General features: G+C 38.5%; 1 long non-coding RNA gene and 1 pseudogene across 2 annotated transcripts; one reads left to right on the plus strand and one right to left on the minus strand.

Annotated features, from left to right (window-relative positions):
- Positions 1–9,335: 9,335 nt before the first annotated feature.
- Positions 9,336–11,107, plus strand: LOC149528050 (uncharacterized). The gene is made up of 3 exons (XR_016358796.1): positions 9,336–9,847; positions 10,331–10,429; positions 10,639–11,107. It is a non-coding gene; the product is annotated as an uncharacterized LOC149528050 (long non-coding RNA).
- Positions 11,108–12,334: 1,227 nt separating this feature from the next.
- LOC149528051 (uncharacterized) lies at positions 12,335–14,525 on the minus strand (annotated as a pseudogene). Its single transcript, XR_016358795.1, has 2 exons — positions 13,793–14,525; positions 12,335–13,698 (listed from the first exon to the last, which is right to left on the minus strand). The product of XR_016358795.1 is annotated as an uncharacterized LOC149528051 (transcript).
- Positions 14,526–26,293: the final 11,768 nt, after the last annotated feature.

A 26,293-nucleotide genomic window follows, 5' to 3' on the forward strand; every position in this document is an offset into this window, starting at 1 on the left:
ACTTGTCTCTAATGGCCATTAATGACTGGAATGTCGAGATAAAGGCAAGAAATTTCGCCCATCTTGGATTGTATCATGGATCTAATCCCTGACTTCATGTAACTGAGCTGATATCTCTCCTAAATTGCTCCCGCTGTCTTGAGGAAGGGCTGCCTGGTGCAGCTGTTGGATGGGCTGGCTATCTCTCCAATATTTGTTCTCGGCCTCCAACTTTACTATCCTTTCGTTTGCCTTCCTTAACCTTTCTCTGATTGATGCTATACCTTCCTGGACCTCCTCACACTCCATATCATCTGTATTCCTTCCCAAGTTATGTTCTACTATCTCGTATTCTTGGGCCACAATCTCATTCACTGCCTTGTTGACTGTTGGAATAGCAATCTGAACCTTTTGGTGATCATCATTGTCGCTCTTGATTACCCTTGCCACCGTTTTTGCCTTTTGTTTTTGGTTCTCGCTATCACCCTTTTCCATTAACCCTTGGATGTCCTCAGCTGTATGAGCTGTTATCACCTCACCTCTTGGCATAAGCATTTGTCTTAACCATAGTGGTGCAGTGCATCTCCCCAAATCTGGATTTGGTTTGACTAACAAAGCATCAGCAACGGCCTCGGGTTCCTGACTTATTCCCTCAATGTCGATTGGTCCATCTTCTTCCCTACTAGTTTCTTCCATATCATTTCCTTGTTGGTTCTCCAAGAGAGGGGAGTATTTGGTGCTTTCACTATAGCCACTTGATTCTGAATCAGAGCTCACCTCCACCACGGCCCCTTTATCATTTGAATTGACCTCTTGGCTTCTAGCCTCAACTATACTCTCTCTTGATGGCACTGCATGCTGTCTCTTGGTTGGAGGCTCTGGATATTCTTTGCCCTTCTCTACCTCCAAAACTTTCTTCTTGCCATTTCTAATCATTTCCTGTTGCCGACTATTTCCTTCATTCCTTTGTCCGACTGATTTTGCTCGTCTCTCTTTTGGTTTCATCTCATAGGTAAGGGGAATCCTTTGTCTTTGTAGCTTCCTTAGTCCTTCATTATACCACAACTCGGTATGTAAATTCACTACCCTTGTGACTGCTTCCAAGGAAGGATCCTGATGGTCATCCCAATCCATTGGATTCAATTTTGTTCCTTCTACTGTATCATAGTCTTCTCTCAACACATTTCCATCATCCTCCAGTTGATCCGGAATATCGAGGCCTCTCCATCTAATAGCCCTCATCATGTTCACCGTCAACCTTGAGAGAGCTAGCTTTCTCACATGAAAGTCATCTTTGGCGTTGGCCCAAAAGTCTTCTATGGTGGGAACATGCCCAAATTCGTTTCCATGAGATGCCTTGATAAGACCATTAGGGTCAAACCCTTGCCTTGCTCTGTACCATCCTAGATGATACCATTCCAATTCCTTTTCTGCGGCTTCAAAGGAGGCCCGATTTGGGCAACTATCATTGCCAATTATGATTGAGAATGAAATGCCTGTTTTCTCTTCGTTTCTCATTATTCTATCATAGTGCTCAAGTTGCCTAGCCAATTCTAACAAAACTACCTTGTCGAGTGGGTACATTGGAAGCCTCTTGGGACAAATTGTACTTCCTGCCACTCTAATGTATGTAAACTGCGGAAATTGGATGAACCAACTCCCAAACTTCTTAATTCTTGCTTTTGCTTTCGATGAAAGTCTCTTAGCAAGTGTCCCTTGTAATACCCTTATTGTCTTCATGGCGAAGGCATCGCAAAATATCTTGTAATCTTTGTTATTGTGCAAATGGAGCTGCGGATAGCATTCATGTACCAAATATTGTCTCGGTCCGCTACCAACTTCTCCTAAGGCCTTAAGTCCCGAACTCTTGTACAATCTAGCAATTAGGTAGAACAGATAGGAGCCCATGTAGAATTGCCTTTGGTTTTACACGGTTCTGAGTTGCAATTCTAAGTTCTCGCTTATGATCTTGGCCCAATCAAACCTTCTTTTCCCTCTCTCAATCTCATCAATGAAGAGGTACATCCAGTTTTCAAATCTCATCCCTTGAGCTAGGCCCATGATTTGACTGAGTAGAACAACGAGATCACCATATTCTGGTTTGAAATCTGCCATTGTGAGCCTCGATGATCTGTTAACACCTTTCCTTCCCTCGCGTATCCAATTCTGCTTTAGATGCGTGTAATAGGCCTCTTGGTTATCTTGAAATGACTTAGTTGCTTGATCCATCATCACAATTGTCATGCCCTTGTACTAGGGAGTGTTAAATGTTTCTTCAATTGCTTGTTCTCCAATGCTGGCCAACACTCTCTTCCCTTCATCAAAAATGATGGAATTATTGTTTAGATCAAATCTGGATGCACATTCCATAATCAATTCTAGACAGGGCAATGTGGGAGGAAAGGCCGATGCGTGTACAATTCCACTCTTGTAAATCCTTTTTGCCAAGGGGGATTGTCCTTCCTTCAGTCTGTCCCTCATCCGTATCATGTCCACTGTATAAATATTGGCGTCAATTATTCTCTTCATTTTCGAGAAGAAGGAAGTTTTGGGCATCATATCCGCTTTGTCTTTCTTAGTGTTCGCCCACTTGGGATTCTTACTTGCACTATCATCCTCCATGCTTGTCGCCCTATTACGGGATGGTAGAGTGGTGGACCAAAAGGCAAGAAGAACCAAGCGGAGCAATCCTTAGACTAGAACGAAAGATGGATGTCAGCTTAAGCACCCCTTGCAACTCTAGATGATGAAAATTCACCCTAACCAATAATCTTACAACGACTTTTCGGAACCTAGGATATGACTTTCAAGAAGTTGAAATCCCTTTGCAAAATAGAAATCTACGCTTCTAAAACTATCCAACACTTGCCTTCTATGCAAAAATCAAACCTTCATATGTATCTCTTCTCCCAACAAAATTGCCAAAATCTGGTATAAAAATGTAGTCCTAAATAGGAAAAAAAATCAGACCTTCACCATGAATTGCCCAAAAATCAGAATCAGATCTGCCTCAATAAAATGCCAAGAATGGAAATTTTGCCTTTGTCTCAAATTCGCCCAAGCATGAAGTCTGAAATCTGCCCAAAATGCCACCTAGGGCACAAATCGCAGCCCACAAATGGAGGAGAAAACCACCAAAATCTGCAAAAGGTCTGCCCCTTGAGAAATCGCCAAGCATGAAAATGGAGAAATGCAAGCAAAAATCACCCAAGCATGCAAAAAACTGCCTTCCACAAAACTGCCTAAGTCTGGAAAAATCTGCTTTCAAGGAAATTCACCCAAGATGGAGAGGAGAAAAATGATTTGTGAAAATGAAATGGGGAGGAGACTCCCTTTATAGCCAATTCCCTTCTCCTCAAAGCTGGCCGACCTGGTCTAGGAGAAAACAAAAAACAAAAATTAAATCCAAATTAAGGCCCTCAATTAAATACTTAGCTCAAAAAAATTAATTTTGCCAAAAGAAAATTGCACTTTTAAATTTGTCAATTAGCTCCAAATTGCAAAACGAAATTAAATAGCCTTGAAGGTGTTAAATATTTCCATTTAATGAGGGTTTAGTAATTAATACGTCATTAAATTTGGATTTTGGCTAACCAAAAGCCATTTTTTCAATATTAAATTACTAAATTTATTAAAAACTAAAAGTTTTCAAGGCAAATTAATCCAATTAAAGCCAATTTTTTGCAATTTTCTACCAAATCGATTTTGCCAAGCTAAATAAAAAAATAAAAAATAAAATTGCATCTAGAACAAAAAATTGATTTTTTGCAATTTTCCTCATTTCGACAAAATTAAAATTTTCACCAGAGGAAAATTTGAGATTTTCTAAAAACTCAAGTCGAATTAAAATTTCCCTATTGAAAATCATCCAAATTTACAAAATTAAAACCAAATTTTCAAAAGAAAACGTCTAGTACAAAATTCACAACTTTATCCTGCCAAGTTGAAATTAACTTAGAAAATTATTCGACCTAGGGGTAAAATTGATAACTCTGGAAAATCAAGTTGAAATCGGGTGAAAATAAGCTAAGCCTCTCATATTTGTCCTAGAGGTGCCACGGCGTGAAATTTTCAAAACTCAATAATTTTGGGCAATCCAAAAATTTGCCGAGGCGATTAAAAGAGGGGAGTCCCCAAGATTTGGGGCGATGTGTGAAAACCTCACAACAATATGTTCTTGAATCTTTTCCATTATTCCAAAATTTGTCATTTTCTTGCACATATATTATGAACATGTATCTAATTTCTTGCCATAGGGAAAGGTCCGAAAGGAATGTCATCCACCTCTTCATCAATAGGCAACACCAAACAAAGAATGGAACCCAACTTTGATTCACCTCTATGGAAGTATGTAGACATTATAAAACCCATTCTAGGAGGTGGTGCATTCCGTTGGAGATGTCGAAGATGTGTAGAAAGAAATAGTTCTTATTATTGTGTGGTAGGTCATTTATGTGGTTATACTGGAAGAGGAGTCAAGAAATGCCCTGGCAAAAATGGTATCCCTCTACCAAATCACACTGTGTTAAAATATATTGAAGAGCATGCGGCAACAGAAGAGAGAAGACACAGGGCAATAGACTCAGTAGTAATAAAAGTAAAAGAGCAAAGGGAATGCAGCCCCCCTCAGATGTTATAGTACAAGACCACCCCTTCTTTAGTACTACAATGGACACTGACACTGAATTTGTCCCCATTATACACAAACTTCTTTTCAAAATAAGGCCCGAGAAATTGCTGACATTAAGGTGGGAAGATGCCTATATGCAAATGGGTTGTCTTTTAATGTTGTCCGCTCTCCATTTTGGAAGGACATGTTGAGGGGTGCCAATGAAGCTCCAAAAGGGTATTGTGGCCCCAGGTCTAAGAAAGTGCACACCACCTTGTTGGATGATGAGGTACAACGGGTTGAAAATCAATTAAAGCCTATAAGGGACTCATGGGTTGAGACAAGGGTGACAATTGTTTCAGATGGCTGGAAGGATTCTAGGAACCGTCCCTTGATCAATGTCCTTGCTGTGTCCCCTAAAGGGGCAATGTTTCTGAAAGCAGTGGATTGTGAGGGCAAAGTAAAAGATGGGCCATTTATTGTTGATATCCTAATTGAGGCCATTGAACAAGTGAGTGCAAGAAACGTTGTCCAAGTCATAACTGGCAAGGCAAAGAATTGTAGAGCAGCAAGTTTGTTGGTTGAATCATGATATCAACATATCTTTTGGACACCTTGTGCAATCTATTCACTCAATCTTATGCTACAAAAGATTGGGAACCAAATTGAGTGGATCAAAACAATGTATGAAGAGGCTGAGGACATACAAATGTTTGTCACAAACCACCACATGACTCAATCTCTTTTCAAAAATACTCAAAATTGGAGCTATTGAAGGTAAAAAACTTGAACTCAAATTAATAATTTAATTTTTAATATTTGATAATTTCTGATTTTTCATATTTTACTTGTGCAATTGCCAATGTGTATGCTTTTCTTAGTTTTCTAAAATATGTATCTAATAGTTGTTTTTTGCTCTAATTTATGTCACAGGTTGCTGAGACCCGTTTTGCATCACATATAATCGTCTTAAGACAACTTGTGCAAGTGAAAGAATCACTTCAAAGTATGGCAATCAGCAACAATTGGGATGTATGGAAGCAAAAGAACACTGAAAGGGCAAACAAAATAAAGGATAGGCTATTGGCTGAGTCATGGTGGGAACGTGTGGAATATCTCCTTAAGATCACCGAGCCCATTATGAGCATGCTTAGGTACACTGACATGGATAGGGCTTGACTTGGAGAGATCTATGATGGCATAGACTCAATGATTGAGAAGATCACGCAAGTTATAAATGAGGAGGAGCAAGATCCGCAAGAGAGCTTTTTCAAACAAGTGCAAAAAATTATTGATGAAAAGATGGAACAAAATGACCACTCCATTACATTTGCTTGCCTATGCTTTGACCCCCAAATACTATAGCTCACAATATTGTGAACTATGAGGAAGGTTGCCACCATATAGAGATCTGGAAGTGTCTGAAGGGTACCAAACAGCATTTAGAAGAATATTTCCTGATGATGATATAAGAAATGTAATCATGGATGAGTTCATAGAGTTTGTCAATGCTAGAGGTCTAAGTAATGATGTTCTTCGTCATTGGTTCAAAAAGGATGCTCATGCTTGGTGGTAACTCCATCGCCAAAAATTTCAAACATTGCAGCCCTTTGCAATCAAAGTTACATCACAAGTAAGTTTTATTTTTAAAAAATTAGCTCACTTTATCTTCAAAAGAATTTTTTTATAAGATTGAATTAATTATTTTTTAATTGCTTACCCTATGTTGTCTTTATAGGTTGCTAGTTCTTCTGCATCAGAAAGAAATTGGAGCACCTATTCTTTCATCCACTCAGTGAAGCACAACAGGTTGCAATAAAAAAAAAAGCAGAGAACTTGGTATTTGTGCATAACAACTTGCGCCTTCTTTCGCACAAGAGTCAAGAATACAAAGAAGGGGAGACAAAGAAGTGGGATGTAGATGCAGAGATTGCAGACTTGGATGCTTCCACTGTTGGGCTTACAATTGATGATTTTTATGACTTTGATGCCAATACCATTGTTGATTCTGCTACTGATCCCATTGGCCTTGGTGCAAGTAATAGCGGAGGCGGAGAAGGAGGAGATGAAGAAGAAGATGAAGATTGAAGAACTTAGAACTAAAAATTCAGAATTTTAATAGAGTTTCATTCCATTAGTTACTGTTAAACACTGAACTGTTTTAAAGTTTTTGTTCTAATTTTAACTCATGCTTCATAAAGGGGTGTGTATATATATATATATATATATATATATATATATATATATATATATATATATATATATATATATATATATATATATATACAAACAAACCCAAAACCCTTTCCAAAATTTTGTCGAACCAACAAACCGGTTCTTGAACCGCGAACTTGGAACCGAACCCGAACCGGCAAATTAGTGGAAAACTAATGCTCAAAGTTTGAGTAATATAAATGAATTAAAAAAGAATGCACAATTTTACCTCAAGTTTGCTTGATTCAGATCCGGCCTTGGCACTCTAGAGTTTTACCCAAGCTTTAATTCTTGCTTCTTCTTCTGAGTTACAAGACAGGGCTGAAACTAAGCGGGGGAGAAGCCATTAATCCATCATGTGCCTTCTAATTTTACTTCCTCTGGCAGGAACTCTTGCCTTTTCTCTATCGTTGGTAGGGATTTTTTCTACGGAAGCGTCAGAAGAAGGTGCCTGTGGAGGAGGAGGAGGGTTTTGGGACGTCCCCCATGATGTTCACTTTAATAGAGTTGTGGTTAGCAACAACGAATTTCAAGCATCTTTCCTCCTACAACCTATGGAAATCTGGCCATATGGACGTCTCCCATTGGTATTATCTCTATATTGGCCAGATTTCCATTATATCTTTTATGACAAAAAAAATATATCATCCCAGCCTGATAATGATTTCACACTTTTAAGATCAAACAGCATCCATTTCATGGGTAGATTTGTTAAATAATGCACACAGAAGCTCATCATACAAGTTGAGCTGAGGAAGGTCCAGATGATCTTTGTCATCATTATGGCTATGATGCCATTGTTGATTATGAGGAGTATCATCAAAAATGCTACCACCAATATACTGTGAATGTGTTGATGAATAATGTGGGCTGAATATGATATCATTTTTCATTTCAAAATTATTTGAATCATCATTGTGATGGTAGACCATAGAATGTGATTCAAGCTTCTCTTCTCTAATCAAAATATTGTGATATTAATTGATCATAGGTCCAACACATGAATGAGGCAGATGCAGAGGGTTCAACGGTAATCCAATATACGGTGGAACCATAAGCAGCTTAGAACAGTCCCTATCCAATATATTTGGTTTCAACTAAACTTATCAAGCATGTTTGGCATAAGAATAACCTGTCTGGTCCAAACAGAGCTAGAAGGGTAGCTGAACACAATCCACATTTGACAGATTTGAGCAAATTCATGGAAAATCAATCTTTTTGGGATTCCGTTCAAATTTTTGTGTTATTGGGATCTTGTTCTGTACATTTTTTTATATTTGGTATACATGCCTTGAGGATCATCTAAGTCATGTAATTCCAGAGTTTGGGAGTTGTATCTTGTTTGTGTAACTGAGCAAGAAGCAAGTTGCAAAGCAAGACAAGTATGGCAGAGTATTGTGGAAGTGCTTTCAAGTTCCACAATGTTATTGTAAATCTCTTTGCAGTGAATTGATTTGTAAAGATTGCACGGAGAGACTATGGCATGAGTTCAGTTCACTTTTTGCAATATTACAAAAACTATGGCACTTATCTTCACAATTGTAAGTCAATTTAATGGCTTTTTAAGAAAAGACCTTCAACGGCACTAAGAAAAAATCAAAATCATAAACCAGACTTCCATAAGTTTAAAATTTGTACTAGTGAGTTAGCAGTGAAAAATTTATGTTAATAACAGATCAATTGAAGCTGATCAGTTTCTAGTTGATATTCAGAGCTTTTCTCCAAGAAAGAGAGTGAACTACAGGATCAGTGTGAGCAATATTAGTTATATTTGCTTTAAGACACAATAATGTTACGGTGGTGCAGGACCATGATTTAATCTAACTGAGCCATGCTTATTTTGTGATTTGTTTTCTCCATATTTTACATTTTAGAGGGTAGTTTAAAATTAATTTGATACAAAGCTATTGGTATAAAATTTCCATCTTACTTGTCCAACCTGAAGTATTGCATTTACAGAAGAAATAGACCCATTATTTAGATATTTACTGAAATTCTGATTAGGCTTTGTTGAGTGGTGGATTGCAGGAGCGGTTGTTTTAAGATCCACTGCCATGGATAAATGGACCTACACTTGTTTTATTATTCTAGTTATTCTCCTTTTCAGGGAATTACCAAATTTTATGTGTAAGCTGATATTATATGTGTTGTTTCTTTTCAATTAGTTTGGCATGTGTTCAAACCAATGATGGCTGTGGCAGCGTTCAAATCAACTTCTTAAAGATCCTTGACTGGATCACAAGGCAGGAGTGCAGCTGCAACAGACAAAGGAAAATCAGATTCCTCTCAAAATGGAGCCCGCAGGAGATCAAGGAGCAATGACGCTTCAAATAACTGTTCTCAATCCTCCTCATCAGCAGACATTTTTCTGAATGGCCAAATGGATTTTGGAAATGCGACAGTTAATCCCCTTTTTCCCCTTTTTAGAGGATCCACAGTACTGGAAGAAGCCTCCAGACTCATAGAGAAAAACAAGGTGGACTCAAGTGATAGAAGAGGGCGATCATTGTCTCGTATTAGACCTCATGATGTCAATAACTGTCAATCTGAGGCTGTACGTCGGCAGAGGAGGACGTTCAGTGTCTCGGAACCATTCCATTAATCCTCAAAATAGATCTAATGAAATGGCTAATGTAGATAGTGAACAACGAGGAAGGTCTCTATCTTGTTGCAAATATTACGAATCTGAGGTATAGTTTAATTGTTATTCAGGCATTTGATGCTGAAGTTGGCTCATTCAGAATATTTCTCCATCAGAACTATTCCACTTTTTGCTATGTCATATTTTAGATTCATAAAGATGGATACAGTTGCTAGCTCAAGTGATTTATCTTTAATACACATGCTATTCTTATCCATTACTGGCAGAGTGACATGGATCAAGCATCTAATAGGATGGGGCTAGGCCAAGTAAAAAATATCGGTATTGTTGAAAATAAATGATACAGTCGAAATAAGCTTGCCAGAGATCAAGTCCACCTGCAGCAGGGGATACGGAGATGCTCAAATCAACAAAGTGGTTCACAATCCTTGGATGGCTATTCTGTAAGTCCTTGATATCAATTGCTCTACATAGTAAGAAAATAAAAGCTTTTTTAGTTAACTTTGTCTGCAAGGAAATTTAAAATGGAACATTTACTTTACCATCCATAGAAACATCCAACACGTAATTCTTGTACAACATGTAAAGTCATTTTTTTCATCAAAAGTGGAGGATTCAATTTTTGCTCTCTGATATCCATAGAATCTCCTAAAATATCTGATGTATGTATCTAAAGTAGTAATGCCAGTAAAAATTGTACCCAAATTTTTTGTTACCAGCTCATGGTAGTTGTGGCTCTGTTTAAACTTTAAATACTGGTAAATATTATGGAGATTTAGTTTGCTTTCTACTATAATATCCAATTTCATATTAGCTTTTCTATTCTTTGAAATATTGAATTTGCTTTTGACTTTCTTCAAATATTTTTGCATCACTGAAAGTTCTTAACATTTAACAGCTGTGTACAATCTGATTTTGTTTAACAGAGCTGTGTGTCATCGGTGTCTGATAATGAAAAGTCATTGATGCATCCAGAGGTCTGTGTGGAAGAGAAGACAATCAAATCTGTTTGTGAACAGACAAAGGTTTATTTTTTCTACCATAATTGTGCAATGTCATAACTAAAAACAGTGCTCACTCTTGTTAGCATGTCTGAAGTGTGTTATATCCAAATTAACAAATAGTATATATGCTAGTTTTTATGCATTTAAGTCTTCATCATTTAATCTGGTATCTGCCTCCTTCCTCCCTTTAAATGGATTCTGACTTCAAGGTCACTGCAATTCATTTTCAGTCTTTTCAGAGTGATCATCCTACTGGAGACACAGATGCTTCAGGACTAAATGAAGCTATTCGATCAGAAGTCCAATGTGCTGTTTCTGAAATTAAATTTGACATTGAACAAGTGCATTATAGAGTTGATTACATTAGTTGCCTGCATTAAAATCTTCAATTTGGCATTGTGAAGAGTATGCAATGCTTTCATCTACTGCAGAACGAAGAACCCAGGTTATATCATTTGTATTACCAGCTGTCTGGTAGTTTATTGTGTCTCCACTTCCGTTTAGAAAATTTCTTTCATGTGAAAACTGTTGAGTGATTACAGAATCCACAGTATTGCTACTTTCATTGAACAGATTAGTATTTGTGAACTTTCCTACACAAGGAGATGAGTTTTCCCATTGTGTATTTTCCACCACATAATCCCCCATTTTACCACATTCTAATAGTCAATTGAAGGGCTTTAAGGCGTTGATCTCTGTGATGGGTGACAGACAAGAATGTGTCTTGTAATGGTGGGTTGTGTGAAGGATGGAATTGTGGTGGAGTTTCTTGCTCAATAACAAAGCACACTAGATGCATTATTCTTCAACAAGCAATCTCAATTCCACTTTGGCAATCTCAATGCTTTAATGGTGATTGCACTTTGAATTCTAGAGCAATTCTACCTGCATGTACCTACAATGATGACTCGCTGACATATCCATCCCAAAACTCCAAAATATAGGCTAAGGAGATCCAGGAAACCACCAACAGTCAATACCATGAGCCAATTAATCCAAGTTGTACCATGCTCCCCTCTCCAAGAGTAACTCCTTAACAATTTAGGAACAAATGTAAACAGTATACACAAGAGATATCACACAAATTCAACAAGTAAATCTGCTGATGCCTCCTAGGGAAGAAGTGTTCACCTATTTTTTCAAACATTTAGTTAAATGAGAGTATCACACGTAGAGATGTGAATTTGATTTCTGGAGAATTTTGGACAAAAGTGATATGTCACACACAATCAATATACTATTATCCAGTTCTTATATTTCCTCAAAAATGATGCAAGGCTGCAGGAATAGTTCCACTGGCAAAGAACAAAATAGAACATTGACTATTTGAGCATTGAAATTTATGCTGCATCAAGCAAAATAATTTAAAATTATTAAAAATACAATGGAGAAATTGATGTTCTGATAGAAATTTAAGATAAAAGTCATGAGGTGCACAATGTTGGTTGTGCATCCCCATTAGCCTAAAATCTCTAAACTATGACTTATATGTCAAAGGTTAATAACAATTTACTTTTAGATTTCAGCGAAGATAAAAAACTTGTTAGTAGATATTAAAAGCCTAAAGGCAAACGTTTCATTCTTCTCTGGATATTGAGCATCACTAATGCACTTACATGTGGAAAAGACAGTGCATCGACTCTATTCATAAATCATCTCCAGAAATACATGCTCATGGCAAGTTTCAGGCTTATATTACACATTGTTAATAATTCAGTCCCTGCAAAAATAACAAATTTGCAGTGGTTAGAAAAGAGTTCTATTGTTTCCCCCAAAATGTAAAATGATAACAAACAAAACAATGTACCCATGTGCAAGGCACTGAAATTGATTATTGGAAAAGGAACAGAATCTATACCAACGAGTTATGACTATCAAAGAACACAGGCATTAGCAATGGAATAAATCTAAGATAAGATAGCTTACTTACCAATACTTTATCATCCCATCCCAACCACATGTAGCAACCTTACTCTGTTCCAGAGGATGCCACTCACAGCCTATGCAGACACTTTCATGGCATTTAAGAGTTCTGAAAACTTTACATGTTTTCCAGTCCCAAAATCAGCACCTGCCCTCACCATCTCCAGACATGACAAACCGCCCATCAGGTGAAAAGTTGACTTGGCAAGCATAATCTGCTGCAATGTGTCCTGCAAACCTCTTCTTCTTGTTGAGCTGGAACCTTTCCCTAGTACTATAGATAAGAATTTGATTATCCAAACTCTGTGCAGCAAGCCAATTTGTGTTCGGATGGAGCGAAATGGATGGCATTGAATGCATATGTGGCTCACTAATGTATTTAATAACCACAGGGATACCAAATTCCCACTCTCAAAGACTTGTCATCGCTCGATGTTACAAACCTCCTGTTATTGTCAACAAATGTAATAGTGTTAACAGCACCAAGATGCTGGTCATATTCCTAAGTGATCTCCCCACTGTTCATGTCCCACTGCACAATCTTTTATCACTCATACCTGCAAGAAGCACATTTTGTTTATCCTCATCTGGATTGAGCTTTACAACATACGGAATTTTCCCCGTGGAGAATGTTGAAATCACCTTCCCTGTTTCTGTGTCCCAAAGCCTGATGTTCCTGTCATACCCGGCACTCAAAAACCTGTAAACATCATTGCTAAATGATATATCTCTGACTGCCTTGGAATGACCCATGTATGTCCTCATGCATTTACTGCTGTTAAAAACATCCCAAATTTTGATCTTGGTGTCCATACTGGCAGAAAGCAAGAGATGACCATACTTAGGAAAAAATCTAATTGCAGAGACCCCTTTTGTATGACCACTCCATGTGTGAACCCACCGCTTGGGAATATAGCAGTGATCATTTGTAGCCTTCGCATCTTTTAGAGGAGCAACCCATGATCTGCCCTGATAGTCTCTCTCTTCCTTCCCATGGAACGTGGTCTTCTCTGTGAATACCTCTTTCTCACCCGTCTCTTTCTCCCCCTTCTTCTCCGCATGCTCTTCAGCATACTTCTTCTGTTCTTATGTCAATTCACTCTGCAACCCTTCCTTCTTACCAGCCCAAGGGCTCTTTCTATTCTTTCTTAACAATTCTTCAGATGCAGGATTCTCAATCTCTTCGCCATTGTCTTCTTCTTCTCCATTTTCTTCCATCTGAGCTGTTTTCAAATCATATTTCCGTTTCTTGTGTTCGCGTTGAGGCAAATTATAAACAGACAACCCATCATTCCGCTTCAAGGCCTCTAAATCTCCAACGATGTTATTGGCTACCGAAGCAGAAGGATCGGCCAGCGTAGCCATACCTGACAATAGACACAATTTTAGTAGCTATAACCTAAAACAAAATTATTGAAAACTATAAGCTAAAATTTGCCCTTGTTTAAAATAAAACCCTACCTGTGAAAAGTGTTGTACTGTTCATCGAACATGAAGGGCTCGATGGCGGCATCTTCCACAAACCCTAGCTTGTGATTCCGCATGCCCTGGGCAATACCGTCCTTAGCATAGGGATGCGCGGGACTATAGATGGGAGCCCACAGTTGGTCATACGTCGGATTGAATTTCACGCTGTGCTGAACTGGATCGATCGGCTTGCTATGTAAATCTTTCGGTGCGCCTGGAACACCCAACGCCATTAGGGTTTCGTCCACCTGCGGTGCGCAGGATTTAGACGGCAAAGACAACCTTAAGGGAGATGAGTCTGGAGAAGAGCTCTCGTGTTCGATTCCCGATGAATGTTTAGCTTCTAAGCTTGACTCTTCTTTGCCACTGGCGTCATCGTAATCCTGCAGCAAATCCATTGCCTCCCTTAAACTAGCAACAACTGCTACTATTAACCAGCGGAATCGAACTCGAGAAAGAAATTAATGATTTAAGTAGTTTTGATATATGAAATTGCTTGACCTTCTGTTCGATCGCAGGCGAAACTAAAATTTCAGAGAATCGAGTCAGTGAAAATAATTGAAGTATGCAGTGTTCAATTCGTGAATCAAACCTTGGCTAGTTATTTATCTCTCTCGATAAGGATGCCAATGAAATCTAAATCGTAAAACTAAACAACAAAATAAGCGTTTGTGTTAAATCCATCCTCTCAGTCTGAGTTCTTCCAATTCCAATACAAATATGTAATTTTACGAGACTTAATGTCCAGTGAAAGGAGGTGTGCACATTATGGTAAATGGCGTTTCACAAAATTAAGATTCATTTCTTTTTTACAAGATTTTTCAATTGTCATGTTCTTTATTCTTTAATTCTTATTTAAATGATTTTTATTTTTTTAATGAATAGTTCTTTTCAATTAATAAAATTTACTAAGATTACAATTCACAAAAAAGGGGTCGGGGGATACAGGATCACCCCGCGAATGAGTTCAAACGGTCGAAGCCGGATTAAACAACATGGCCGCAACCAGAAACTATAAACTATTCATCAAAAAAAAAAATTAAACAACCTCAAGCTGCCAAGGCAGTACCAGCAGAGGGAGGAGGATCATCTTTATCAGGAAATCCCCACGCATCAGTGGGATTGTGAGGCGGACTGGGAACAGTCCAGCCGTCAGCAGCATCTGCAGGATCTCGGGTAGTCGCAGTCTCTGCATCCTTCTTGTCTGGCCACGGAGGAGAAATTGCCAAGGCCAGCCGAGGAAACTTGTCAGAGTGCGCCCGTCCAGGGGGAGGAGTCGGAGACCGGCCAAAAGCTAGCCCAGGGGGGGAGTCGAGGACTAGCCAGAACCACCACGCGGTGGGGAAGCAAAGCGGCGCCTCCAACCGCCATGACCACTGCTGGGAGAGCGATAGCGAGGACCCTGGGAGCGCAACGTGTGTGAATGGCGGCCAGAGGACTGGCGTCGAGAATGGCGACCACGAGACGAGGAGGCATCCGGAGGCACTCTGGCAATGGTGCAAGGAGCATTGCCCCAATGATTTAACAATTCCTGTAAGTGTGCAACCTCCAGGGCAACTTTATTAGCTTGCACTTGTATCTGCATAATGACATTGTTACAAATGCGTGCCTTAGTGTACATTGCAATGTTAACATCCAAAAAACTGTGAGTGAATAAAACTGCATTCCTATCTTTCCATAGAGAAAACAAAATTTCCATCCTGAAGGTATGCCAAATCTGTGAGAACTTCTGCGGAAATCTGGGGGAATCACCCAGTAGGATCATGTGCCATGAAAAAGGTTCGGGCCTGAAAGGCTTGAAAAAATCATGAATCCAGTGCCAATAATTCTGAGCACGCTTGCAAAACCAAAAAATATACAAAAAGGACTCAGGTTGGCCATAGAAGGGGCATCTGGGATCAGGAACCCCAATGTGCTTAAGCTGAGGCCCCAGGGGAAGACCTTAGAAGGCAAAGCACCAAGCAAAGTGAGCAATCTTAGGTTCTGTAATGGCACTCCAAATGGTGTCGAACCGTTTTCTCCATTGAGAAAGCGAAGAATGCAAATGCCACCGTTGATTAAGCGTGTCCACCATCGGAAGGTGGGGCGAAAGCCATCTGTATCCCATATTGGGCTTATAATTGGTAAATGGAGTGGCAGGAAACCACTTCCAATCATACCACCAAGGACAAACAGACTGAATCCCCACTTTATGAAGTAAGTGCACAGGGATGGAAGACAACAGAAGGTCATAAGTCTGTCGATCGGCATGAACAAGGAGGTATTGAACTTGCATATCCTCCCATGACCTAAAATTCATGGTGACTCTTGAAAGTCCTTGGTAGTGCGGATGCCACGTTTAAAGAAACGCAGAGCACTGGCACCTTGAGTCTTGGCAAGAGGAGTACCCTGGAAGGCAAACAGGGGAGACCACCAAATGTTCTGTTGATTTAAGGACAGCCCATTGCGAAACTCATCACCAGCCCAACGAAGCCAAGGTTTAACAGCTTCCCAGGCTTTCCAGATGCTCTTTATAACAAAAGAGCCCTGTATGACCACTAGTTCACGCATAATGAGAAGGGTCTAAAAACCAATCCCCTTCCACGTCGGTCTGTTAGCAGGGAAGCTTGAAGAGATGCAATGCCTAACAAGAATTTTCCAGGCTTCATCTCCAGAAATAGCTCTGATAATCCATTTAGCACAGAGGGCAAGGCCCTGCTTCCGAGTGGAAAGCAGGCCGAGACCCCCAGATTCCCTTGGGAGACAACAGAAATCCCAAACAACTATGTGAAAACCATGATGGTCAAAACTAGAGGCCTAAAGAAAATCTCTAAGCAAACGTTCTAATTTGAGATAGGAAGCTTTGGAGGGAGCCCAACAAGAAGAATAATACACATGGGTGGCAGCCAAAAATTTAGAACAAATCTAGAATTTACCAGCAAGAGAAAGCGGCTTAGTGATCCAATAATCAAGCTTTTTGCTAATCTTTGTAAGCACAGCATTCCAAAGTTCCACAGGGGAAGCCTGGAAAGCAAAGGGAATGCCAAGAAAGCGAAAGATTTCTCCATGAGTAACCCATTTCTATTGGAATTGGCTGAGCCAAGGTGGAGCTGGCAAAAAAGACTGTCGATAGCAGAGCGTTTTATGCCATTGAATGGCAGAGCCAGAGGCTTGACAAAAAGGGTCTAGACAATTTAAAGCATTTTTGATGTTTTCTTCATCTTCAAGAAGAGTAAGAAAAGAATCATCAGCAAAATGACCATTGACTAACTGGGAGGAAGAATCAGGCAAGGAAATGCCACGGACCAGTCCTGAAGACACAGAGTGAGCAAGTAAATAACCAAAACTTTCAGCAGCAACGACATAAAGCGCTGGAGCTAGCGGACAACCTTGTCTGATGGAACAAAAAAGTCCAAAAGCTTCAGATTGCGAATTATTGATGGTGATGCAAGCATTAGCATCTTCACGGACTAAAGGAAATTGGGACCAAAACCTAGAGCCTAAAGCATAGCCAAAATGAAAGGCCATTCAATGCGATCATAAGCTTTAGCAAAATCTATCTTTAAAAAGATAGTCTGCTGCTTGGACTTATGGGCCCATTCCATACCTTCCTAGACAGCAATGATGTTGTCAAGAATATATCTGGATTTGATGAAGCCAGTTTGTTCAAGCCGCACAATTAGAGGAAGCATATGGCGGATTTTGAGAGAGAGCGCCTTAGCAATGATCTTATAAGACACATTCAGGAGGGTGATGGGCCTCCAGTTGCAGATGTCCTCAGGATCACCAGCTTTAGGTATGAATTTAATATTGCCTTTATTTATGATCGCTCCTAAGCTTTTAGAATGGTATGCTTCAAGATAGACTTTGTGCAAATCAGGACCAATTTGCTCCCAAAGATGTTTGTAAAATTCACAAGGAAATCCATCACACCCAGGGGATTTGTCATCCGCCATGGAGTAAATTACCTCTTTAAGGTCTCGAAGGGAAAGAAGTTGCTCACAGAAAGCGCGTTGCTCAACCGCGAGGCGGTTTGGAGTAACAGTAATACACTTTCTGAGGGCCTCCTCCTAAGCAACCGAATGGCCCTGCGAAGCAAAAACGTTCTCATAGTGAAGAACAAAAGCTTGCAGGATGTCAGGCAGACTGGAAAGAACATAAGTTCCTTGTTTTATCTTTTTAATCCCAACATTGGTATGACGGGCTCGGAGAGCCTGGAAGAACTCCTTCGAGGCTTTGTCACCAACCTCCAACCAGTGGAGGCGAGCTTTGATTTGAGCTCCTCGGGCAACATAGTTATCAGCAATTTGCTTTTCATGGCGAAGCTTGGAAAGCTGAATTTGAAGATCCACAGCAAAGGGGTTGAAGGTGAGCGCTTCAGAGGCTTTTTTGAGGGCAAGGGTGTTGGCTTCATAAGACCATTTTTTGAAAATTGCCAGCTGACGCTCATAGATACGCAAAAATTGAGTCGTTCTGGTAATGGCGTCATTCCATCATTGAATCCAACCTCGACGAGAATGTGGACGTGGTTCCAAATTCTAGACATGTTGTATGTGGGAGATGATGGAAGCATGCAACAACACAGACGTGTTGAGGAAGAATTGAGACTTGGCCACTTTAGGGATAGCTGTTTGCCAAAAAATGCCAAAATAAATGAGATAGTGGTCTGACAACGTCACATTTGTCAAGGGAATGACAGGTAGATCATGATCTTCATAAAAGAAAAAAAAAAGATTGCGCCGAGATCATAGCACAATCAAGACATTTCAATATGCAGTCAAGACCGGCTCGAAAATTGGACCAAGTGTGTCATGCCCCACTATCATGACGGCGGTTAGTATTGGGATCAAAAAGGCCCAATTTATGATGCATGTAAAACCAGGCTTCTCTTTCCCCAGCTGTCCAACGGAAAGGTAGAATGCCATCTTTGTCAGAGGCCACTTCAACCATATTGAAGTCCCCACACAGGACCCAAGTAGCTGGCGGCAAGTTGTCAGCAAGCCAAACCCACATTTGTGCCCTTTCCACAGCATCATTGGAGGCATAAACATTAATGACTCCAAAAGAATGATTGTTAATGGAAAGCAAAAGCCAAATAATACGGTGTGTGGGGTCATAACCGTGCGAGATAATAGCAAAATGAAGGCGAGGTGACAGGAGAGTAACTACACCACCTCGTCCAGCTTCATGCTGAGAAGAAAACATGACGCTATCCTGCCAAATGACGCGGCATGCAGCAGAAAGCATGAAACCAGAAATCTTAACTTCTTGTAGGCAAAGAAAATCTAAATTCCCAAGTCTATGATGGGTATCCCGGACATAGAACTTTCTGGGGAGGTCTGTAAGACCTCGAACATTCCAAGAGAGGAAGTTCATGAGAACTCTTCCATATCATCCTTGTCCTCCAGAGAGGAGTAACTATTCTGCAAAAAGGTATAAACCAGATGGAAGTCAGACGAAAAATCCTCTAGACTTACAGCCTGCCATTTTACCCCTAATATCTCTGCACGTCCAGGAGGACTGCGAGAACGCCTTGTTGCTGGTGGTACTATGGAAGAGACTGCAAGAGGAGAACGAGCCCCAGCCAAGGACAAGGCCCTGGCGGCCGCCTTAATCCCTTGCAAACCAACAGGGTTTGAAACCTACGAAATCGAAACAAGTGTAATGGAAGCTGCTGGCATCTCCACGCTAGCAGGCGCTGACACTTCGGTGGAAGCATGAGGAATCATGGTAACTGTCGCATAGGATGGCTTGGGGGCCAAAGGATTCAAGGCAGGCTTTCCTTTGCACCCAACAGTAACCCATTCTTCTTTTTTTCCTTTGACCTGTTTGACAGGCGTCACTTTAGGCTGGGGTTTGACCCTAGGCGTAGCCAAAGGGCAATCCCTGATCTTATGTTCCGTAGACTAGCACCTATAATAGGTGTTAGGTAGGTTCAAGTAAAGCACCTTCTGTGTGAAGGTTTGAGCGCCAATATGGATTTCCACAGAATCCTTGAGATCTTTAGAAAGATCAACTTCAATGCAAACACGCCGCTGAGGGTGAGCATTAAAAAATTTCTCTGGCTCCTTGGTAGCAACTTTGCTAAGGGCTTAGGCAATAGACTCAATAAAAGGCCAGTAGGGCAAGGGTAGACCTGGGAATTCGACCCAAACAGGAAGCCTAAGCTTTTTATCATCCAAGATAGAGAAGTCTCGGGACCATTTCTAAAAAACAAGCAGAGAGGAACGCACAGACCAAGGGCCGTTGGTAAAAATCGCGTTGGCTTGCAACGGGTTAGCAAAGTGAAATAAAAAAAACCTTTGGTAAGGTTTTGCACAGTGTCAAGGTGGACTCCATGAGGAGTCTAACTTTTGTTGACCCATTCTCTGAGCATAGCTTCAGGGGGAGTCCTACCAACAAAATACCCTATCAAGGTATGTTGTTCTAACCAGTCACATGCAGCATCAAATTCTTGCAAAGGAAGGACAATATCAGGATTACCTCGTGGAAAACCTTCGGGACAAACTTGCGCGGGTGTTTGTTCGGTGGTGGCGCCATGGCAGTCCAAAGCAACAGCGTGAACACCAGAAACAACTCGTTCACCGCTGGCCGGAGCCATTATATCCTAACCTAAAGCTCCCGTAGTAAATACGGTATGACAAGTGCCGGTAGAAGGGGAGTGCAAGCGAAGGGCTGTATGCAAAAAAAATTGAAAGTTCGCATGAAGCAAGAAAACCCTAGCAGAGCAAAAAAACCAAGACTCTCGAAGTGCTTGGTGCTGGAATATTTTGAATATGAAAATTTATTTAAATGATATTTGACTAGTTATTTATTTTTAGTGTTCCACATTATGTTTTTTATTTATTCTTATGTAATAATTTATCTTGATAATAGATCATTTAGTTCTATCAAAACCATATATCATTTTTTCCATTATTATATGTTAATCCATTGAATACATTATTATAAAGTTATTAATGTTTTAACTATAATATATTATTATTATTATTTATTGAGTTTAGATGATCTTATGAATTGTGGAAATTATTTTTCCTTTTAATTGAATTAATTTCATATATTTCATGTAATGTTTTCAAAACAATATCTTAGCTCAATTGAATTGCTTGTTTCTGAAATTAGAATTCTAAGATACCAAAAAGTTTTTTATTGAGTCATTTGCTCTACAACTAGGGCACAATTCTCAAGGAGTCCTTCCCTCTGACTAAAAGCTCCTTGTATTTATTGCAAATTGCAAGTAGTGGACTCTTCTTTATGGGAACTCTTGCACAGAATAATGGCAATTAGCAGGCAAACAATAGAAGCCAAGGTCGAAAGGAGAAGAGTTCTCAAGACATAATGGAGGGTAAAATTCGTGTTTCGGATGACGTGTGCTTCTACCAACAAACCAAACCCAAGCGAACTCAGGTCAGCCTCAGGGGAAGGATGTAAGATTTCTTGCACGAGATCTCTTGTTATCAAGCCAACTACTTCCATGGCCATGGCTATTAATGTTGAGAAAAGTAGGCTTAGAAACTCTACAAATTTTTTGGTTGCTCGAGACATTATTAACATCCCCACTAGGAAACTTATGAATGATTAAACTCAAAATGTGTGGAATAAGAAATTTGGGTTTCAATTTTTCGTATTTCAAGCTAATACAAAAAGCTTTGTTTCTTGTTTTTTTTTTTGCAACTCTAAACACCAAGAAGAAGTAGTTGCCAAGCAATACTAGAAAATTGAGTTTACTATTTTATGTGCCCTACCCTAGACATCAAATGTAGTCCTTGATGAAGTCGTTGCCTATCATGTCCAAGATGGGTAACCGTGGGGAAAATTCCTCTATTTTTGTGGAACTCCATCCCTCGAGTCATGGCCCCGATTGGGAATTTTATCAAGATTGACCATACACCAGTCTCCCTCCCATGGATGCTCACTTTCTTATTGCCATTAACCCAAGAATTGATATCCCTAAAGAATTAACCTTCGATAAAGAGGGCCATTTTTTTCATGGCTTGTTACTTTCCTCAAAGGGTTTAACATTTGTTTTTTTGCAAGAAAGAGGGACATAGAAGGAAGAACTTGTTAGCCCCAACTGATAAAGTTGTTAATGTGTTTGAAAGAGCCATATTAGTTGTTATGTTGACATTGATGTCAAGCCTTAATTGGTTAGACATTATGTTAATTCAGTAGAGCATCATATCATTTGATTGATGGAGAGGATTTGAAGAAAGTATAATGATGATGTAAGTGTTGATAAGTGTATGGTATTTAGTGGGCACTTGCAAGAGTTAGACTTTGCTAAGTATAATGTTAGTTTGATTATTTTACATGATTGGATTAAGTGTTCAGGTCATGTATAAGTAAGACATATTGGTTGGTGAATGAAGAACCATGATATTAACCAAGCTACTACAGTTGTCACCGAGCACCCGATGAAGAAGTGGAGAATGTATAGTGTTAACTAAGAAATTATACTGTTAACTGAGAAATTATAGTGTTAACCGAGTCTAGTATTGACTAAGCAAGATGTAATGTTAATCGAGCATGAAAAGGAAGAACAAGTTTAGAAATGATCTAAGTTGAGGCTAACATTTGATGAAAATAAAGATTATTCAAGAAATTTGAAGGATAAGGATGAATTTAGTTATGAGATCAAAAGTTGGAAAATCTAAAGAAGAACTAGTGAAGGAAAAATCTAACAATTTGAAATAGAGCACAAAGTTTAAGGAGGAAGTATAGTTCCCAAGCATCTAGATTCAATGAATATGAACTTGATGAAGATTTGACGATTGTAATTAACTAGTAAAGCTTGAAGATTCTAGAGGAGTGAAAAAACTTTTCTATTTAAGGGATGAACATTGTGATTTCGTGTTGTTGATCAATTTGAAGAAGAAAGTGATAGCAAGAAGGAGAACAAAGCATAATATCATTATCAAAATGATGCAATGCAAGGCTGAGTGAACCCCCAATGGAGGTGACCAAGCCCCCAGCAAATAACCACAAAGTGGAAACACAACACACAACTCAAGATCTAATAGAAACTCAACTTCTTTTATTCATCAGATATTGCTTGCATGCAATGTGTCGGGTTGCAAGGCCCTCCTAGTTATGGCCAAATAGAAAGCAATTATAGTAATGGTTTTACAAGATTCAACCAATCCTAGTTATTCTAGATCTATAACAATACAACAATCTAGTAGAAACTGCAAGCAATATCTAAACTTTTGCTTGCAAGCCACCAAGCAATCTTTTTTTTTTTTTCCAAAGCCTGCACTCAACTACTAGCTCTTCTCTCAAGTTTGTAGCTCCAGATTCCTAACTTGAATATCTGCTACTTAACCTTTTCTTTGTTTCCTAAACACTACCCAAACCCCTCTTTTATATTTGCACAACCACAAGTCAACCTGTTGCAAATAGAATCATCTACAACCCTAATAAACATAACATGCCTTAGTTGGCTTATAACAATCATTAAATACACATAGAAGAAAAACATAGTGTTAGAATGCTTAGAATCTTAGAAAATCATATTTCAAACAATGGGTAAGAAGAGAGCCATGGATAGGAGAAAACAAGAAATAGAGTTGCAAAATGAACTCTTTCTAGCTAAAAAAGAATTGCAAACTAATCCAAAAAATGGGTTGGGAGTTTTTCGTTATTAGAGAAGCATTGAAAAAGCTATAACATGAAGGAGAAAGAACTAGTGCAAGATAATGTGGAGAACGTTGGGATTAAATTTTCTAGTGTAATCTCCAAAAAAAAAAATCAAACAAATATTCTACAACTAGATAAGGATATCTCATAAATGAAAATACTAAGGGATATTTAGAATATCAATAATGACAAAGCTCCCAACCCTGATAACCTACCCATAAAGTTCTATAAACATAATAGTGACTGGATTGGCAAAGAACTCCTAAGAATTTATAATGAGGCATTTCCAAGAGGATCATTAGGAGAAAATATAGATGTCAGACTAATCAAATCAATTCCAAAAGAGGGGATAAAAGACAAATTAAAAATTGGAGACCTATAACTCTCTTAAATGTCTCCTACAAAATCCTAGCCAAAGTATTAGCATCTAGATTGGAAGATATCTCACCAAAAATAATTAGCAAGACCCAAACTAGATTTGTTAAGGAGAGATATATCCTATAGAATTTGATTACCTATTGGGAAGCATTAGACTAGGCTAAGGATTCTAACCAATAGGCAATATGCTTTAGATGTACAAGTTGAGAAATACAACTTCACAGAATCCAAAGAAAACCTTCATACAAAATAACCTATCACAAAAAAGAATGGAGTAAAAGGCAAGAAGATGGCTCTGAAAATAGGAAAGATCTATTTCATAGATAATGGAATTGAATTTACAAAGAGATATCAATCCTTATAAAAGGAGATCAAAATCCCAATAGGTTACCAATGTAGGTTGCATTATAATAATTAATAAAAGAATTAATTATTATATGCCTAATATTTAGATTAAGTAAAATAGAGATAATAAGTGACTTAATAATTTTGTCAAAATGATTTAATTAATAAGAAAATACCTAATTACTCTAACACCCCTCTTAAGATAAACTTAGGAAGTAGCTAGAAACCTATAAATTACTACTAAATGAAAATGTAAATTGGTCCTGGCAATAAAGACATGATCAAGTACTGAAGTTCAAGAGAAAGTCTATATAAAGAGAAGAAATGGAGAAAAACCACATGGAAAAAACTTTACTCCAAAATGAGACAAAGAACAATAAGAACACCACTGAAGCATGAAGCTACAAACTTTGTCAAACTGTTGATATGAAGAACATCCACTGAATAGAACATGACTAGGAAGAGAAGACTATATCTGAAGACTTGATCGATCAAAGATTAAAGATATCTTCATGGCCTCAAAAAATAGGAATGAAAGAGTGTTCATATGGTAAATGATCCATCTCAATGAAATGCATAGATACCCAGCCACTAGAATCGCCTAGTACAAAGGAACAAATATTGACTACATAGCTCACTCTCAAACCAAGAAAGCATTAGAACTGAGAGAACACCCCTATAATGTTAAGAGGTAAGATAGAGACACTAAAAGTGAATCCACAAACTCCTGCAAAATGAAAAACTAGGAACATCAAGAGTGCAAAATAAGTACAAACACCTTTAAAGGCATGTATCATTGACATATCATTAGACTAATTTCATTGAAGGAATGCCCACTTGAAAAAGGAAGATGGTGAAAATGGCCAACATGAAATCGCCCATGAGAGTTTATAATGTAGTGTGAGTACAACAAGACACAAAGATGTACAAGATCCTAAAATGCAATAGAGTGGAACTTTATCTAAGTGCATTTGCAAAAAAATACTACAAAAGATGGCAACAAAGATCAAAAAGAGATGTATGATTGGTAGAATAGAAAGTACAAACCAAGACAAGTTATCCCATATAACAAAAATGATCCTTAGACCTGAAACAACCAAGATATTCACCATATTGCAAAAGTGCAAAAATATGAATAGAATTTACTTGCAGTAGAATCTAGAAGAAAAGCCACCATCATTGGAAAGATCATAGAACACTTTTAAAAATGATATAAAGTTTTCAAAAAATGGAGTTTAGATGCTCAAGATATGTCTCTCGGAGTGCAAAATATAACTCTTGAATTTGACAAAAAAAACACCATCCAAATAGAAAAATCAATGAATCAAACCTTCATCAGTATAATGGGCTTGGAACCATCTTTCTAATGATATCTTATTTCTAAAAAATTGAGTCCATATGACGAAGATATGGTAAAAAAGCCCAAGGTTTCTTTTTATGACAAAAAAATCAAATACATGACAGCTTGAAGGTCATCAAATTTCATCTAAAAATATGGCATCCCTACCTATGTAGACCTATCAATACCTATGTCCTTGTTGATATTAGTGGTTGTACTACTGACACAGGAATCCTCACATGATGTAAGCATCCTTGCATGCACAATCAACTATGTCCAAACTAGATGTGCCTTATATAGAAATAGGATTTTGAGGCACTGTGAATCCATCCATGAGGTCTCTATGGATCCAAATTTTTCTGATAAAAAAGGCCCACCTCAAGATCTAATAAAAAAACCTCTAAAATTATCAAACCCATAAAACTCCAAAAAATCTTCAAATTAAGAACAAGTAGTAGCAAGTCAAACTGTGATACCATGTATAAATTTCTATAATTGTAAGCTACAAAACGATTAGATCTAGCTTGGAAATGAAAAAATCATCTTTGCAAAAATTCAGAAATAAATAGAGTTGAATATAAACACATATTTATCATTCCATGATAATAATAATAATAAAATGATTACAATATGAAACTAGTGCATGGTTTACATAATAAAGAAATGTATGAATACCAAAAATTGAGACCACTGTTGAAACAAGTTATGGTGAGATTATAATTATAAACTAAAACATGAACTACGATCTAGGAAATCACCTTTTTTCTATGCAATAACTAGGTAAGTCACCATTAGGCAAGAGCTTGCAACACAACGGT

The sequence above is a fragment of the Cupressus sempervirens genome, chromosome 11 (assembly GCF_028749045.1).
Source record: "Cupressus sempervirens isolate cs-2001-9-10 chromosome 11, ASM2874904v1, whole genome shotgun sequence".
NCBI lineage: Eukaryota > Viridiplantae > Streptophyta > Pinopsida > Cupressales > Cupressaceae > Cupressus > Cupressus sempervirens.